General features: G+C 36.4%; 1 protein-coding gene across 4 annotated transcripts in view; it reads right to left on the bottom strand.

The window, feature by feature from the left end:
* SYT1 (synaptotagmin 1) overlaps positions 1 to 19,645 on the bottom strand; it is a 357,409-nt gene that overhangs the window by 241,103 nt on the left and 96,661 nt on the right. Inside the window, exon 3 of one of the 4 annotated variants that reach the window (XM_056340296.1) lies at positions 8,154 to 8,202. The exons of the other annotated variants lie outside the window; for them this stretch is intronic. The gene's annotated coding sequence lies outside the window, so the exon portion shown is untranslated. The remainder of the gene's footprint in view (positions 1 to 8,153; positions 8,203 to 19,645) is intronic. 4 annotated transcript variants of the gene reach the window in all.

Genomic DNA, 19,645 nt, shown 5'->3' on the forward strand with positions numbered 1-19,645 from the left:
GTCTCAGCTGATGTATAGTGTAATTTTCTGAGAGTCTTTCATTGTAATTTGCAAACACATTAGCTAAGACTATAAAACAAAAGCAATCTGTACTACCCATGGCCCAGAAGAAGCAAAAGCAGAGAGTTAGAAAACATAACAAATGTCTGAATCATCTTGAGGTAGGGACACACTCTACCTCAACACAGAACATCATTATCCAAAATGTGCCTCATCTATTTTTTCTAACTGACAATGGAAGCCTGGCCACCGAACACCTAATATTGCAATATATTCTTCAAACAGGCTGCATTAGACATCTAAAGAGGGGCCTACAGAAGGCAAACTTATGCTAGATTAATTCAGGGGAGCAACACTGCAGTTAGGTTGTGAGAATTCTTCTAGTCCCTTTGTCCATTTCCTGCAGCTCCATCTTCAGTTCTGTAGTCTATCTCTAGAAGGGGATTTATTTCCCTTTCTTCTTTCTGTATCAAACTTCTGTAATGCCACAGATCTCACAGAAATCCCAAAAGAGGGAAGCTGCTTAACACGGAAACACTGACGTTCTCTGCTGAATGATCCAATGCAGAATTTAGCAGGTCCCACTAAATATATTTTATTTATTTTTAAACAAAACAGATGTAAGGGAATTCTGGGCAGGAAGGTGCATGTAAATGTAGCTTTGGTGAACAGTCAGATGAGAGCATAACTACATTCATGGATAGGAAAGGACCGCATAAAAGACATCGCTACACAGAATGATTGTTTCAGCATCTCTCAGCATGAATTTTAAACAAATCAAGAAAACACCACATGATGTATCTAAAATTGCATTTCAGCATCTCGCAAAAAGGAAATATCTGTTAAAGATCATCGACTTCAAGAAAGCCCTTAATATGAGTTTCTGTAAAAAGAGAACTTGAAATTGCCTGTCAACAAATCAGCAGATGCCCTTTCTGAAGCTGACAGGTGCTTTTTGGCATTAATGTAATGACCATAAATACCTCCTTGCACAGGGTACAATCAATTGCTTTAATCAATTTCTACTATCACTTATGAAGTATGCAGACAATTTTCTAATCTATATTTTACAGTGACATTAAGTATGCATGTTCAACATACTCTGGCAAAGCTGACTGTCAGTTTCTTTTCCTTTTGACAAAAATCAGCATTTTGCCTATAAGGTCTGTCTTAAGAAAAACTGAAGTGTGGGCTCTTAGGCAAAATTAATTCCCCTAGAATACAGTAACACAATCCACAGCAGTGTCAGTCTTCAGCAAAGCTCTGTGATACATGGAGATTTTAGGATTCAATCTGAAATGTTGCTTTATGAACAGAACAACCTGACAGACTAAACCAGGATGATTAGGGGTGCATTCAGGTACATGGATATATATATCAATAAATGAAACACCTCTGTTAACTGTTTTCTTAAATCTCAATCTATGTATCAGAAAATTAAGTCTGTATAAGATGAGAAACCAATAAGAGTCAAAGAGAAGATAAAACACCACAGAAACCAAATACATTCCTTCCCTGGCCCTGGTTTAATTTTCTCCTTCCTGATGTGCTTTCTCTCCTTCTTCTCCACCTTCTGCTTAAACTTACACAGGCATCAGAGTTGATACTTGCCTTTCTTTGCACCTAAACAGTTCCTTTGAGCATTGTGCTGATTTTGGCTGGGATAGAGTTAATTTTCTTCATAGTAGCTAGTACAGGGCTGTGTTTTGGTTTTGTGCTGAAAAGAATGTTGCTAATATAGGGATGTTTTAGTTACTGTAGAGCCGTGCTTACACCGTCAAGGCCTTTTCTGCCTCTTACACCACCTCACCAGCAAGTAGGCTGGGGGTGCGCAAGAAGTTGGAAGGGTACACAGCTGGGACAGCTGACCCAAGCTGCCCAAAGGGATATTCCATACCATACGATGTCATGCTCAGCATATAAAGCTGGAGGCAGAAGCAGGGGACCTCTGGAGTGATGGCACCTATCTTCTCAAGTAACCATTGCGTGTGATGGAGCCCTGCTTTCCTGTAGATAGCTGAACACCTGCCTGCCAGTCAGAAGCAGTGAATGAATTCCTTATTTTACTTTGCTTGCATGCACAGCTTTTGTTTTACCTATTAAACTGTCTTTACCTCAACTCACAAGTTTTCTTACTTTTACTCTCCTAATTCTCCCCCCCTCCCCTTCCCACTGTGGGGGGAGTGAACAAACAGCTGTGTGGTGCTTGGTTGCCGGCTGGGTTAAATAACGACAAGTATATGGTAAGAAACTTCTTTAAAGTACTTTTATACTGAATCTTGCAATGCCCCTAAGACTGGGTAAAAAGGAAGCAAAGAGGTTAAGTCATCCTAACAGCAAAGCAATTCTTGCTTGAGATGAAATCCCTTCTACTGTCTTCTAATCTACCCAGTGCTCTCTCTTAAACGTGAGTTTGCAATGAGAAATAACAACAAAAAATACCAATGTGATTTCTGGCCTTTTAACTGCTATCTTCCATGCATATTACAGATAATACCCTTATCTTGGCCTGTTGAAAAAAACAATAATCTCCTTTCATTTTTTTGCTTTGCAAATATGAATAGTAAACCATTTGAACAGATCACTGAAAATGGTAAGAAAAGCAAAGAGGACCCTCAAAAACTAGATTTTGAAAAAAAGAGGCAGGCAGACAAGTACTGTTAAAAAAAAACTGAAGAGAGACTAGGAGGTATTTGAAAGATGGACGTTTGGACAGTATTTGGCACATGACCAGCACTGTAAGTAAGCATAACCTCACAGAACAGGGAAAGTAAGCATTTGCTGGACACCTTTTACTCTTAAAATATTTTAAGGGGAATGGTAATGTTCACCTATGGGTGAAATTTAAAGCTGGACTAGGAAAAGCACAATGAAGTAGGTAACTGAAATAATCTCACATTAGTGGAACTGAGGACTAGTTAAACTAAATATTCATTTTATTGTTTCCACCCTTCTACTCAGTGGATACCAAGCTATTATTGTTGAGGCGACTGGAATTACTGGAGCTAATACAGGGTTAGAAGTCAAGAACTTCCGACCTGTAATCCTGGATTGGTCTCTGACTTCTGTCACAGTTCAGTCTCCCTACTAACAATGCAGAGACAATAATATCCAACTCATAAGGAGCTTGGAGGATTGAAGTCTGTAGTATTTTGAATAAACACTGTCACTTTTATGTTACCTGCAGCACTTCAAAAGATCAGACTATATGACTGGGTCTTAGCTTATGTCTTGAAAAATGCTGACTTCAGTAGAAGAGAAATCAGGCAACCCTGAGTGTTTTTAAAAGTCTCATCTTTGCATTACTGAACTGCCATGGGAACTAAATGTTTGTAACTCTGAGACTTTGGTTGATTTCCAGAATTAAATTACAGGACTGTCTAAGTTCTCCTTTGGTTCTAATGGCTTAAGATTGTTTTTATAAGGTATTATAAAATACTGTTTATTTTATAAATAAATAAAAATAAATATAAACCCCAAGATTTCTTCAACATATTGTTTTACAAAATTCTTTGAAGCTACAAGTGCCTCCCCCTGTTCATGTGAGTGCCACCCTCTGTAGAGGGCTCTGGGGATGGCTTATTACAAAGAAATATGTTTGATAATATATTTAATGTGGCTCACCTGCCACTACTATTAATACTGCATTTATCCCACTAAACCCCAAAGCAGTATCTCTTTAGCATAGAACTTATTCAACGAAAAAGTAAAGGTACTCTTAAATGGAGTTGTTTAAGCAAATATGAGGAAGTAGTACATGGCCCAAGGACTGCAAGACTGTTAACTGTATTTTCTGTCAGTTGACAGTATTTGCTGGATTATTTAAACATAATGAAGTGAATTCGGTAACAATTCTAAATTGTTTACTGTTCCATGTTTCACTCCCATAATTTTTTTTTTTTTCTGTTTGTTTGGAGGTTTTGTTTTGTTTTGTTTAGGTTTGGTTTGTTATGGTTTTTGCTAGTTGCAAAAACACTTCCTGTGTTATAGAATTAAAATACTAAGATAAGGATTTTTTATGTCTGGTAGCCCTAAATGAAATCAGACCACCTCATGTATAGGCATGTATCTGTATTTGCAGGCATGTATGCCTTTCTCAAGCTGTATCCACCCACAAACACATCCCCTGTTTCCTTACCCAGTGCCTCCAGAAAGCCAAGCTCCAACTCTGTTGCATATAGCTGTTCTGGATTTATTTGGGGATTTTAGGTTACAAACTAAAGTGCACCAAATAATAACTGGATAAAGTCCATACATACACTTATGACAGACATAAATTATATTACTTATATGAGTAAAAGATTGAGGCAGAAATATTTACTTTGGGTAACACAGTGTAGTCACACCAGTATGGGCATAAAACTGAATGTGTGAATAAACAACAAATTAACAATTTAATTGCTATCATTTTAAAATATATAGAAATGTAAAGTCTTTAGAATACAATGTCATGTGATATTACATCACAGTATCTATATTGTCAAAGGATCACCCATACCTGAGATGCTGGGCTACAGAGTCATGTATTACACAAGGGAAGAGGGGAGATGATCCAAATTTAGATTCCTACATAGTAGCAATTAAGAGATCTATATCACTCTGTGCAAAACCAGTGAGGCCTTTGATGCCCAGGCTGTGTGAAAACCTTCAGTAGGTCAGCATAATGACTAACCATAACAAAAACACGTAACTTACGGCACAAGAATAACAAAGGACGATGGTGTGCTCCAGCCTGGACATGGCACACAGAGACTAAGAGACATTTTTAATAGGGTTCTAGGTCTTTGTGCTGCCTGAAAACCTTCTGAAGTCTTAAGCAATGTAACTAAATTAGATATTGAAAGATACTGTCATTGATAGTGACAATAACCTTGGCAGGAGGCAAAAGGTTGTGCTGCAGCAGTCCAAGAACATCTCTTTTGGAAGTCTGCTAAGAATATTGATTTGGCATATTCTGTACCACAAGCCTGTTTATTAAAAACTGCACTTTACTTACACTAGTCTTAAAAACATAAACAGAAAACTTCACGGTCTGAATTTTTTGATTTAACATAATAAATACAAATAATAGCTTCCTATTTTATTTTTTTTTATTACAGTACCCAGAAAGAAGTGGCTAACTCCTTTCAAATAATGAAGAAACCACAAACAAATTATCAGCTGTCAGCTATTGCCTGTGGAACAAGAGTATACCCATGAGGCAATACTAGGCAGAGAAACATGAGTTGGGCCTACTCAAACTTGGGTCCCATATTAGCATGCTTTTCTGCCTGAAGGTAACAGGCAGCCCCACACTGGAGATGGCAGTCCTGCTAAACCTATGAGGGATGTTGGGATTTCCTCTTGTAGGAGGGTGGGCAAGGGCACGTACAATCTTAAGATTAAGAAGACAAGACAAAACAGCCCAGTTCAGCTGGGTCAAGAACCTTGCAGGAAGGATTTCAACCTCTGTAGGCTACAAGGACAGCACTGAGCTGGCCAGACTGCTGGCTGCTGCTGGTCTGTACTACTGAAGACTGACCTGGTCTGAAATTTTTGGTAGAGTGTGGAAAAAACCTTCGCCCTGAGAACCAAAGTTATGGGATTACTACAAAAAGTAGAGGATTCGACCCTTTTTGGGCAGGGCAGCATAATTCATCTTCCTTCTTAGTTCAACCTACCTTGTTTAAAGCAAAGTCAGGCAATTCTGCGTAACTTTACAATTTTCTACGTAACCAACCCTAATATAACAATATGGTTTTGAAACGCAAAGAATGAAATGAGCAAGTCCCAGGACTTGCAATACTTATCAAGGAACTGTATCAGAGCAAGGAAATGAACTACTTGACAGCATGGAAGGGATCCCCCTGGTCACTAGGCATAGCCCAATACAATCACAGACCACCCTGGTAAAACCCTAAGGCCAGAATGGCCTTGAATATTCTGCAGATTGCCCAGACAACAAGTTGCAGAACACACCCTACTACCCTGAAGCAATTTGACATTTCTCCTGCAAGAAGCCAAAAGCTACATAAATCTATCTCTAAGCCACTGGAAGGACGTAGGAGAGCTGAAGAACACCCAGATGTCATAAGGCTTTGCAATAACAAAAGAATTTGTTAGGTGATAATACCCAGAGGGTAGCACAGGGGAGCAGAATTTTTCTTTTTCCACTGTTTGCAGGGGGGAAAGGAAAATGGACCTGTTTGTATTAGCTTTGCCCTTCTACAGTGATCATGTAGTTTTTTTGAGTTTTTCTATAGTTTTCACATGACATAACACTGCATCCCAAATCTTCCCTTGTGCCTCGCACTGGCTCTCTTTGTTCCTTTCCCTAGGTAATATTTCTCCTCATTTTTTTAGGAGTTAGTAAACTAAATTTTTGGTTTGTTGGCTTTATGTTTGGCATGTTAACTTCATTCACTGCTCAGTTCTGAACATATATGCTCCCCCCCCAGATCAAGAAACAGCTATTTGCTTTATATTTAGTCAGTTTAACACGATCAGAAGGCATTTTCCTGTGAGATGCCAAATTCCCTAAACAATAGCTATAGCTTGTGGAGAGGTAAAGACACTCAGCAAAATGCTTAAGCACATACTCAACACTTTTAGTAGTCTGAAAACCTCTGAGACTACTGCTGTACTTAAACACGTTTGTATAACTGAATCCATGCACAGTACTCAGTCAGGCTAGAAGACAGCCATAATGGTAAAATTTGGTGGAGAAGGCCCAGGTGCTTTCTGACAATAAATCAACCATAAAATCACAGTATTATAATTATACTTTGTTGTTCCACTCAGGGATGCTTACAGTTTTGATTTTTGATGGCTGCATGTTAAATTTAATTCTGTATATGGACCAAGAATGCCCTGAGAGACGTAATCTTTCTCAAGTACTATTATCTTGCACCATCAGACAGTTTTCACATGAGACAAACACGCTAGTTTCTGCATGCTTTTGTCTCATCTCAAAATTAATTCCATTCCCAGTATGTCAGTAAAAGGCAAACAAACAAATGCTGAAGTTCATGTTCCTGGATCTTCTTTAAAGAGCCTCTGAACACCCTATTGTTCACCTTGTCAGTACTGGCTATGTACCTATTAGGCTTACCATATATTTAATCATTAACTTTTGACTACACTCCTTGATACCTCATATTGAACAAAATGTCTTGCCCTTGGTCACTAATGATTATATAAATAAATAAATAAGTGCTTTTAGATTACTTTAGAGATTCACTTTCTCTCTCTTCAAAATATTGAAATTGTAAGCAGACACTCATTTCAACTAGCATCTAAAAGTAAAACTAAAAATGATCCCACTGTTTCAAAGAAACACCAGTGTATTTCGAGATAAACAAACAAAAAACCAAACCACAAATGGGCTTTTCTTAAAAGGCGTTTGTCTTCCACCTTCTGAAGCCAATTATAATTAAATTTGGGTATATTTCCAAAAAGAAAACAAATATTATGGAGCAGATTCCAATACCCTCAATTGCTCTGTGTGGTCCTTCACCTCTAAATTATCTCCATCCATGATATATTACCTCATTTGAGAACTATCCATAGCTCTTTGTTAGGGAAATTAACATTACCAAAATAAAAGCATCTGATTTATTAATAGGAAAGTAAAGTACTTGAGTTATAACAGCCAAATAACACAGGTGTGTACACTTATACTTGAATCTTCTTATCTATATCTTCTTACACTTAAATTTGAATCTTCAAGGAAATGAACCTACCTGACAATTCCTACTTCACTGATAGATGAAAAACTATAGACTAGTAACCAAATTTAAAGAAACCCTGTAGAACTGCACTGCTAGTAAATACCTTTTAACTCCCAAATGCTACCATTTCCCATTTGCCTTGATAATTTGGGGAAGAGATGAAAAGAAGTTGAAATGGCTCCTCTATTCCGGAATTAAAGACAGAAGCAGAGATTCCAAATGTGAAAGAAACTCTCCATACGCAAGGGAAGCCAATGAGAATATTAAAATTCATTAAAACTTATTTTAGCCTTGGCAGGATCAGATCTGCAAGTCAGTTCTTCTAGGGAAAAAAGTTTGACTGGCTTTGCTATCAGCTCATTTCTCATTCCTCTCTAAGTTAAAAAGGACATTCTGTTAATGAAAACTGTAAATATTCAAATACATGAAAAGCATTACAAATACCTAATTTTGATATCCAAAGGGGTCTTCCGGTGAGCTGTGCAAACTGATACTGAAAAAAAAAAGTAATCTTTAATGATTTGAAAATTACTGCATTAACAACTAGAAGACTTAAGAGAAAAATTATGTATTTAATATAAAATGGCTCCTTCATCCAGTTCTTCCAGCATGCCTTTTACTATACCATGAAAGTACATTTGTAATGCTGCCACTGATTCCATCAATATATTTTTTTTGGTGGAAGGTTTATAAAATGTATTGTTATATGAAAGCAGAAATTACTTTAGACAATCTTGTATGCTTTCACTCTCTACCTACCTACTGTATAAGAAGTACCATGAATCTTAAAGCCTGAGGAATGCTTTGCATTTAATGTATTACCTGAAAAGTTGTTGGAAGTAAGGCTTGTCTTTATGGTTTGGATTCGTACCTTCCCCTTGTACAAGCAAGGCTGGTTCACAACGCAGAGTCTTAGTCACTGTCATAGCAGGAATACATTCTATGAGATAACGATCCAACTCCTCGTTGCTATTAATTGCCCAAAGACCTTCCATTTGCATACTTAGCCTTGCACATTACACAGTTTTAGGAGAGAAAAATGAAATTAGTTTTCTTGATTTTTAAGAAGTGGAATTTTGTATACATTGTGATAGGAAACAATGATTGTTTTGTTGTTATTTAGATAATGTGGCTTGCTTTTTTTTTAAAGGAACCTTTGAAAGTGATGCTTATTTTTGTTTTGTTGGAAATAAAAACTTTTAGATATACGTGTTAATAGCACTGACAACACTGCCCAGGGAATGAAAGGACATCTTGTACTCTGCAAAAAGTAAATTGTCTGTTAGTTCTCTGCTAGGTCAGTTTTTACAAGAGATTTATGTTTTGAGGTCAGGACAAAGCTGATGGATTTCATGAAATATGAGGTTCCTTTTAAAACAATATAGAGCTATTTTCAGCTAAATGAGCATATATTTTGCAATTCCTCCTCCTCCTCCTCATTCTTCTTCTGACCTATAACCTCCAAATTCCATTCCTATTTCTGTTCAGTCTGAATGCCCTTGGGTGATAAGCTGGGACCAAATCAATTTCTTTCACTACAAATCCATTCTGTCCCCTTTCAGCTCGGTTCCTAGCCTGGCCATGAAGCAGTTATTTTTCGGGCCTAATGAATATCACTTTCTACTTGTATAGAGGTTTCACTTCATCTCCACCTCTTCTGCTGTCATGTGATATATTAACTTCTTCAATCAGTTCAACAGGAATCATCCTTCCCTTTCTGTCTATCTCCTCCTACCTTCCCTTTACTTTTCTTCCTCCATTTGCCTTCCTTTCTCCTGCTCCCAAATCAAACCCTTCTTGACCTCTTATTCCTTAACATATTCCATGTCTTTGTCTCTAACTGTCATCCCCTGACATTGTTACAAAATGTAGTTGTTCTTTTTGACTCTTCTGTCCAGTTTCCAATACTTTCCCCAATTATTTCCTTCAGCTTAATTCTCCTGTTATTTCCCCCCCTGCTCTTTGACCTCCTGATCTCTTCTGGTTTTCTGACTCATTGTTTTCAAGTACTAAGCAAGAATAAGGCAATTTCTATTTCCAGTAGTTTCTTCCTATGATTATGATATATTCCTATGATATATATTCCTATGAAAATATGCCTCAGCTACTGCACTGTAAACATGTGGAAGCTTCAACATCCTAGTTCATAATCGAGAGATTTCTGGTGCTTGACATTAACCTACAAAACCAGAAATGTTTGTACTTCATACTTACTGTTATCCCTGCAAGTGGTTCAGTTCTCCATACAGTAACCAAAAGCAATGCCAAATTATTTTGCATTTCTTACAGTTTGGTTTTATACTCTGAAATTATTTTAAAATGCCTGACTTCAGAATATTACACACCCTTCCCCAGAAGAAAAAAAGTGCTCGTTTATAGTTGGACATGGAAAAGAACATAATCTTGAACCACAGACCTGTTAAATATTGTATATTAATATATGGATGGTTTTTATAATCAAACAATAGGTTTTAGTATGGGTAACAAGTATTTCTCACCCTGATAGCACAACTATCTGAAAGCATGACATTCCTTTAGCAGACACGGCACTACAAGACTGATGTTGTTAGTTGGAATCTTGGAAGTAAAGATTATAACCAACCTGCAATTTTGAGCAAACTGAGCAGGCCAAGAGGCTGCAGAGGTACACTACAAGGTCATGCAGGAGGCAGAACTAAAATTATGAAGCATTTTTAAGTCTGCGAACATACTTCTCTAGTTAGAGGTCATGTTCACATTAAACTCATCCTGTATAACAGTGACAATATGAACATTTCTCTCTTTTTTGTAACACATAATATGTGGTTGTGAACACAACCAAACCCACCAAGACATGTAACTATTTTTTGCCTTTGGACCTTCAAAATGAAAAGTGAACCACCCAACCCAAGCTGCACATTAACTAGTTTTTCACTGAGGGCCGTGGTGGCATAATGATTTCACATGTCTTAAAATCAAGTGCAGTTCATGTTCCTCAGTCTGAAGTCATCCTGAAGTATCACTCAATTTTCTTTGCTTGAGTTCAAGAGCTCTCACATTATATTTGTTCTTGCTTGCCATCTAGGAGCCTTATAGTATTGTATTCTTTGTCAAGAATTTGCTTAATAAAGGGACGTGAATCAAAATTCTATTCAAAACACATAAATAAAATAGCTTTTCCTAATAGTCTAGCCTATCCTTTCAGATATGACCATACTGATTTCCATTTCCAAGCTTGTAAAAAGTGATGTAAATTTTATTGAAAAGCTAGTGAACATAAGAAGAAATTGTTCTTTGAGCATACAGTTAAGAACCTCTGATTTTGGCAACAATGGATTACAAAAGTATAAAAGCAATTTTTTGCTAGGCATTTTTGCACCTTGTAGTTTAGTTATAGTCCAGCGTTAGCTAATATTTTGCTGTTATCTATATACTGTAGTGTATGTAAAGAAAGCTTGACATGATGCCAAACACAGAAACTGTAACATTTTTTCAGGCCAGGATTCCAGTTCACTGCCATGAAAGAAGAGACAGAACAAGGTAAAGGCAAGAATAATTTTCCTAATTGAAAGCTTGAAAGCTCTACAGGAAGTGCTGACTGCCATCTATATCAGAATTACTGAATCCCTTTCAACTTGCCCTCTGTAGAGCCAAGCAGTGAAAACAGGTATCATAGTTTGATTCTGTACTGACTTCATGTAATCACGTTTCTTATCTGTTGTCAATTGAGGAACAGTTCTTTATATTGCCAACTTTTATTTCTACAGTTACATACATTTCATATTTTGGGTTACCCTTGCTGTTACAAAGTAGAGGTACATCAGAAATAATCTCTTGGGCTTAAAGGAATAATTATTGGAAGAAATTGTCCCAATAGATTTGAGCATGCATAATGTGTATTATATATTGATATAATATTTATATAGATATTTTTATATATATATAGTATATTGTATAATGTATATTGTATAATGAGATCTCCCTCAGATGAGATCTTTTTCACACACTGGATCCCATGCTTGGACATTAGCTACTGTGTGTATTTTGTCGACTGGAAACAGCCAAGAAGGTTCTCAGGCACACAAATCTGTCAGAATTTCTTTCTTCAGCAGCATAATGCTACCCACTGGCATGAAGCAAATGAGTCACATCCTAGCCTTGTCCCTGGTTAAATTGATTTAGGTAGACTGAAATTACATGTTTGAAAATAACTAGAGTTCATAAATAGGTAAATTAAAAAGCTGTTAATTTATTTTGATGGAGAAGGACCTTGGTAACGTGTTTCATTTACATTCCAGGGCACAAACATTATTACTATCAAGGTCAATGAAGAAGACAGTTAACCTTCCAAATAATTTGTTTTAGTTTTGAACTGTCAAATTCTATATGAGCTATGAATGTAGTATGCATTCTCTTGCCATGTAAAGCAACATGGGTTTTATTTCACAAAACGAGGTTTTGTAGCAGCTCAGAGTGCAAGTGTCACTACACAGTGAAGTGTGGCATTCTAAAGCAATTTGTAAGGTTATTGGTAGAAAAGATTATTCTATTTATGCCAATGCGGAATAGCTGCTAGTAAAATGAGGTATAAAAAAGGAAAATATTTTATACAAATAAAGACAGCCAAATAATCTGTCTGTATTCTTTCCCACATTGTGTGTCTGCTGCAATGCAAGGAAAAAGTTGCTTAAGGAAAGCTGTTGAGGGTACACTTGGAGACAGCACTATAGCATTCCATAAGTACTCATCAAGTTGTTTAATGCAGATACAGTGCTTTCATCAGACACCGGTAACATGCTTTGATTTGCAATGTTTATGCTGATGAGCTATGTTACTGCAGGCTCCAGTAACTCTTTTACCTACACATCTAATGAACTACTGGACTTAAATTAGCTACTTGTTCAACTACAGTTATTTATTTGTTACCTTAAAGAAGAACATATTTCATAGAGAAGCAACACGAAGCTCTCAGTCTAATGTATGTTACTCAGTCAACATGCAGAACTGTTTACAGACTCACATGTACAGATTAAACAAACACTCAGCAATGGTTTTGTTAAAGCTGTGAAGTCAAGGAGCTGGAAGTTTAGAAATGTTGTATCCCCTAGTTAATACCCTAGAAATGTACTGTCCCCTAGTTAACCCATCTGTCACACTAAATTATCAATATGGCATCAGAAATTCATATCCACAATGGAGAAAATGAATATTTTGGAGGATATGATGGTGTGGTTAAGTCAGTTTGTAAAAAGTAGTTCTCAAATTCTTTTAAAGCAGGCTGATAAAAATGTATCACAAGCAGAGTTTTTCCCTATACACTTGAACTGTTGCGTTGAGCTATAGTTACACAGCCCAGAGATGAAAGCTGGTATTCCAGCTGAGAGGAGCTCAGGCAGAATTCTGTGTCCACCTGGAAGATCCACTAGATGATGGGGGAGAGGAGGAGAAAGGCACGGTTTTACACAAGTCATGCAGTGGACACTAAGCAGATGGGCAGGAAGAAACTATGGGGAACCCACTTGCCTGGACTACTTCAGCAGCTCCTGAGCAGACTCAAGGTATTCTCACTGTATTTCTATGCAGCTCTTCTGTTTCAGAGTGGATGTTTCAAGTAACAAAATCCTACCACAATAGCTCTCAGAAAGGATATTAACACCATGGAAATTTCAAGCAAAACTGGGAGAAAAAAGTATATTTTGGAATGGAGGGAATGGAAATTCAGTTTATTATGAGCTATGAAAGAAACTTTTTATTGTGGATACCCTAAACTTAAAAAAAAAAAGTGTAAATATATCTTGTGAGACTGTAAACAAACAGAAAATTCATAATTTTCCTTTCAAGATGTCTACAAGTTCCACATCAGATCTTATTTTTAGGTTAAATTTGAATGCTTTTATTCTACTGAATCAATTCCAAGAATTCCATGAATATCACCAATATCTGAAAGAACCTGAATGAAGTTAAATGAAACCTGCTAATTCAAAAGTCTCTGACTTTGACTTCAACCATAGCATTCTGCCTGTGCTGGGTCTCTTTTGTTTCTAGAGCAGAATACCAGTACTTAAAAAACAAGACACCGGAAAAATGTGCATCTTTGACATTAAATCTGATTTTATATAGAACTGACATTCATCAAACACTTCAAACTGCTGTACGTATTAGGACACTTGATTGCAACCACAGTGCAGTCAAACTTAGGCTGGGAATACTCAGCAAGTTTGGTGAGCTTCCAATTCTTTCATCAGAAGGAAGCAGCAAAAGGGTAATTTTAACAGACTGCATTTCAACCAAACTGGAGGAGCATTTCAAAGGACAAATGAAGTTCTTCTCTAGGGCCTTATAATTAGTCTATGAATAGAAGTACTAAAATCCAAAATGCAAGGGAACAAGTGAAAGCTATCTGGGGGAGCAGGAAGAAACAGTTTAACTCAGGAATTTAGAAGTTAATAGAAACATGACACTAAATTTTAGAGGGAAGCAAAGACATGTGAAAAGGTAGAGATGTATTGCAAAGGGGAAGGAAATTTTCTGAACAGAGTAAGGGAGAGGTTGCACAGGAATTCTTTTATAAATTGTATTTTTGAGAAAGGAAAGCCATTCAGTGGTTTGTGGGTTTCCTCGGTGGAATTAGTAAAAAAAGTAAAAGAAAGTTATTAGCCAACAACTCTGACATGTACTCAAATACTTACTATTTTTAGAAATGTATTTTTTACTTTAAATATGTCAGTCACAGGCCCATGTTTCTGCCACTGCTGCTGTTACCTAATATTTAAATTGATTCTGATTTTGAAAAACTTGCTTATTTACTTTAAATGTTACCCTCATATATCACAAATTATCTTAAATAGAACAGCCATTTTGCACAGCATTGTAATTACAGACAGCACAAAAGATACTCAGCTGAAGATCACAGCTGTTTAAATATGGACAATACTATTTAAAGGACAGATGCACGTTTTGTGGGGGAAAAAACCCAACAACCAACCCAGGGGAAAAACCCCCAAACAAAACCCAAACAAATCTAAAGTCAAAAACCAAAGCCCAACATCACACTTCTAATCTCAGTTACAAGTCTCCTGAGTATCAGCAATGTTCAGGGTTTTCATCACAGATATTAGCACAGAGCTTGTACAGAGGTCTTGATGATAGGCACTAGATGTGTTTGACACTGCCATCAAACTTAAGCAATAACAGCAACAATATTTGAAGAGTAGCTAAAATGTTGAAGGAAGAACTTAACATTTACTGATTTTATTTATGTATTTTGAGTACAATATCCTAAGTATTAAAAATAAAATTAAAAAATATTAAAAATGCTATTCCTCCTGTTCAAATTAGTTTCCCACAAACCACTTACAACTATCAGCTCATAAAACCACTTCTTTAGCACAGCTTGGGTTTATAATACTCTAATGTAATGTGACATTTTTATTTACCATTCATATTAATACATTAAAAACTGGCTAGAATTAATTAACTAAACTTTGTGAATACGATTTATAAATAAAAAGAATGTAGTAAAGTAAATTTTGCCAGAGTGAGGAAGACTAAGCAGAACAGGAATATGGAGCGATGATAGGAGCATGAAATTTAAGATAGTAAGTGTTGCATGCACATTTGGTGAAAGTAAATGAAGACCAACATAAACCTGCATATCACATTTCAGGTATCACAGCAAAAAGTAGTGGTCATCTGTGCACAGTCATGTGTAGCAGATGTTTGAAAAGGCTACTATGGTCTTAGGGTGCATAAGCAAGGGGATTATTTATAAATCAAGAGAAATAATGGTTCCATTGAACAAAATCCTCATGTCAGAGGCTATATATAACTTCTCTGGGTTTTAATCTTTGCAGTACCTGTATATAATGATTTTAAAGGCTTAGTCTCTGAGCTTGAGCTTTTCTTAACACAAAGCAGATAAAAATGACGTAGCCATTTACCTTTGCAATGGGAAAAAATATGACCAAGGCAATCTTCTAATAGACAAGATTCAAGAAAGTATCAAACTTAATGGAAGAAACTTGCTTATTCTGCAAGGACAAGGAATGTGTGAATTGCAAAAATTGCAAGAAAGATATGGCATTATTTAGTAAAGGGAAATCTAATGAACTCACAACCAAAATTTCTGCAAGTTACAGGCCAGTATTTTTTCAAAAATTAAATACTCATATTGGAAAGGAAATATCTTTTGTCAAATTGAACTGTTCAGCCTTCTACATAGGCTACTTTCCTCCATGCTCAAAAAATTTCTTTCTCTGAAGACAAACTTTTCCAGAAAGCATATTGATTTAGCAGGTAATAATAAATTCAGGTATTAAAATTTTCAGTTACTTGATGTTTGAGCTGATGGTATAAGCATGACCTAGTTAGTCTTTGCTAGCTTTCGCCCTGTTAGCTGTCATAATGTTTTGCCCATTTGTAGAAAGGGATGACTTTGACTAGGAGTTGATTTTGCTACTTGATTTAGTCAGAAAACACTGCTGTTGAGGCAAAAAAAAATAGAAATAGCTGGCTACCAGAATCTAAAAGGAGATGGTGGAATTTGTATTTTTACAGCAGAGCTGGTAAAAAAAAAAAAAAAAAAAGAAAAAAAAAAGGCTAAACTCCAAAATGAAAGCTATATACGTATCTTCTACACCAGTCTTGAAATTTTGTTAGCAGTTCAGGACACTAAAGTCAAGGATGTCCAAATTCTTTAGCAGGGAGGACCTGGAAAACTTATCTGGAGATTAAAAGGTTATTTTAAGATGAAAGGCTTCAAGAGTTCTCAATCTGTTCAGTATTTGAAAGAAGAATAACATGATTATACCAGGTACCAGTGAACTTGTAAAAGTACTGTACAGATTATAAATGCAGCAGAATGAAAAATAAGGATAGGAAGATGGACAAGGAAGTAATATACCAGAGGAAAGGAAAATACTACTTCTCTGTGTTGCACAAGAAGCAGTGGAACATATGATGGTACTGGAAAAACTGTTAATAGGATTCACAGCTGCTCAAATATTCAGTATCACTATTTGCCAGTGGGTACAATGGCTGCATCTGTCCAAAGGCAACTGGATAGAGTTGGTGAATCTGTATTCTTCCTCAGCTTCCAACGTGTGGTAAAATATAATCACAGTGATTGGTGTTCACTGTTTGTTTGAGCAGAATATTACATGTCTGAATCTTTAACCACACAATAGTTGTTTGGTATTTCAAAACTTTCTTTTCACGGCTGAATACTGAAAAGCAGGACCTATTACTGTACCATCACCTTTTTATAACCTGTTCAAGATCTCAGGCTTCTAATTGAAAGAAAATCAATAGGCTTAGACTTATTTCTTCTCTCCTTTGCCTCTTCTTTCATTTATTTTTGTGTTTAGTGACTAAAGCATCTTCCTCTTGCCCTGCTACTTGTTGCTCATTGCACTACCATACTTACACTATGTGACTTCATCCATTGCTCCTACTCCATTCGGTTTATCAATAATCTCTGATTCTGCTTACTGGTCCATATACATTCTAAATTAAAGGATCTTCACTCCATCTGCCATTTTACTGTTCATCTCACAGCCCTGTCTTCATCACTTCCCCTTCTGCGTGTCCTGCTCTTTCCTTACCAGTGTTTCCTACTAAACTGATCAACCCTTTGACAAGTCTTAAATCCTGCCATCCTAACACCTCTACAGCCTTTCATATTACTGTCTACACTCCTTTTCTTAACAGCTATCTCAGACTCTGTGGTTCTGTAGTTTAGTTTTCACTCATCCACCTTTTGCCTTATCTTTTTTTTTTCCCCTCTATTGTACTGGACTCTCCTATGTCTTGATCTTACCTCTGGTGAATATTATGTGGATTCAGCTATAATTTGTAAGTCAATGACTCATCTCTTTTTCACAACCAGACAGTTCCCTGTTCTGCATCTCTGACTTCCTTTCCAATGCATTACTCTAAATGGCCTGTTAGCAGCTCAAACTTACTATGGCTAGTCCAGAACACTTCGACTTCTCTAAAACCTTTACTCATATTCTGACTCATCTATTCTTTGGTGCTTAGATTCATTAATAGGAAACTTTCTGCTGTGGCTCAGGATATTTATTAACACTTGCCCTTCACTTAAATTCTTCCTTCTTTGCTAAAATCAAACAATCAGCACTTTTTCTCTTCAAAGTGAAAAATACTGTCTGCAGTCTAACTTCTTTCTTTCTTGGTAATCATAATCTTCTCACCTTCTCCTTAATTCTTGCTCACTTGTTGCAAAGCCTCTCCTGATCTACTCAGATTTTGTTTCTTATACATTCAACAAAAAGCCTTATCTAAATCATCACTTCTCTTTCTGTGCTTCATCTTGTAACTTCTTTCAAGCTGCCCCCTAACTATGTGATCTTTATTAGTCCCAACATAACCACATTCATATAATTTCTAAAAAATCCATTTCATGGAATCACAAACTCTAACTCACATCAGCTGAATTAATCCTTCCAATTCAATGCCATATAGTAATGAAACAACTCTGGTAATTTTGTAACAAAAGGATCTCCCACCGACTTCTAAGTGCATCTTGTTTGGCTGCAAGACCCTAAACCAGAAACTGGTTCAATTTGCATCCCATCTGAATGGTACATGGTACCTGGAAGACACCAACTAGGCTGATGAAATTGAAGCCCAGTCTATAGGCAATCTCAATATGAAATTCCATTCACAGGTTAATGATGCTCCAAACATAAGCCTTTGAGCTTGTATTAGAAGACTATTCCAATTGTACTAATAGCAAGCAACCTTCTAACACTAGCCTGAAGTAATTAATGGACATTTTTACATCTACTTGTTCTGGAGTATATTTGGTACTTCACAAATACTCAGGGTAAAGAAAGTGAGTAAGAGTTTACCATACAAAGAGAAAATCCAGACAGAAGTTTTGTCTCTACAGAGAAAAAGCATGTAGGGGGTTTGAAAAGCTTTCTCTTCAGACACAATCGTATCTTCAATAACACAACAAAAGCTGCCAGACGTTAACAAAGATAGGTGTGGCACCTGAAATTAAATTAACTAAAATCAGTTAAAGTGAAAGGAAAAGAACACAAGAGGAAGAGTGAAGAAAAACAAACTCAGTTTTAAGTTCAGATATCAAGATTATTATATGAGAAGGAAAAACTAAATCAGATGAGAAATACATCCCTATGAGAAGCACTGCTAGCATCAACTAGATGAAACATCATCTCCTAGAGAAAGAAATGAAGAAAAAATGCTCCTAAAAGTGAGTGATGTACACCTGTTACAGTCAATACCACTAGGGATGTGTTGTTATCTGTGCATTAGTTAACACTTTCTAATGCTTCTGTATCCACAAACCTTTTCATATGTTTTTGTCTGCTATTCTTATTCTTATTTCATACTAGGTTGTAGTCGTCTGCCAAAACATCATGAACAGCCCCATGCAGTATATAAAAAGTTATTCCTACCTGTAAAATATTTTTAGAGCCTGGAAGTGTCAGTAGATGCAAGACTATATTGGCTCTTTCCTGCTCCCCACTCACTGAAAATATTACTGTGCTTTCTGGTCATAAACACATGAACAACTCCCATTCCACTGCAAACAAATGACAATGTTAAAAAAGAAAAAGAAAAAAGATGAAGTATTTTTACTATATAGACATCTTAATTAGCTACACATTACTGAGTTCATATTTCACATTTACTTTTTTGTCAAATGTAAACTGAGGGGCTGCTTAACAGCTAGACTGCATGCAGGCACCTCTTCACTTCAAACTTTTGAAAGGTAAGTTTAATGTTTACACTGTCTAAAAGTCAGTGTACATTAAATGCTAGCATCATATTAGCCCACCACAAACTATTTAATGTTGTGAAGCCTATCCAAGAGAAAAGTGAGCTCCTATAAAATGTATTTTTATGCCACACTTCTCTGAAGTGGATACTCCCGTTGCTGGACTTGTTTTGAAATCTACCACAAAAAT

The sequence above is a fragment of the Falco biarmicus genome, chromosome 5, assembly GCF_023638135.1.
Source record: "Falco biarmicus isolate bFalBia1 chromosome 5, bFalBia1.pri, whole genome shotgun sequence".
In the NCBI taxonomy this organism is placed as follows: Eukaryota; Metazoa; Chordata; class Aves; order Falconiformes; family Falconidae; genus Falco; species Falco biarmicus.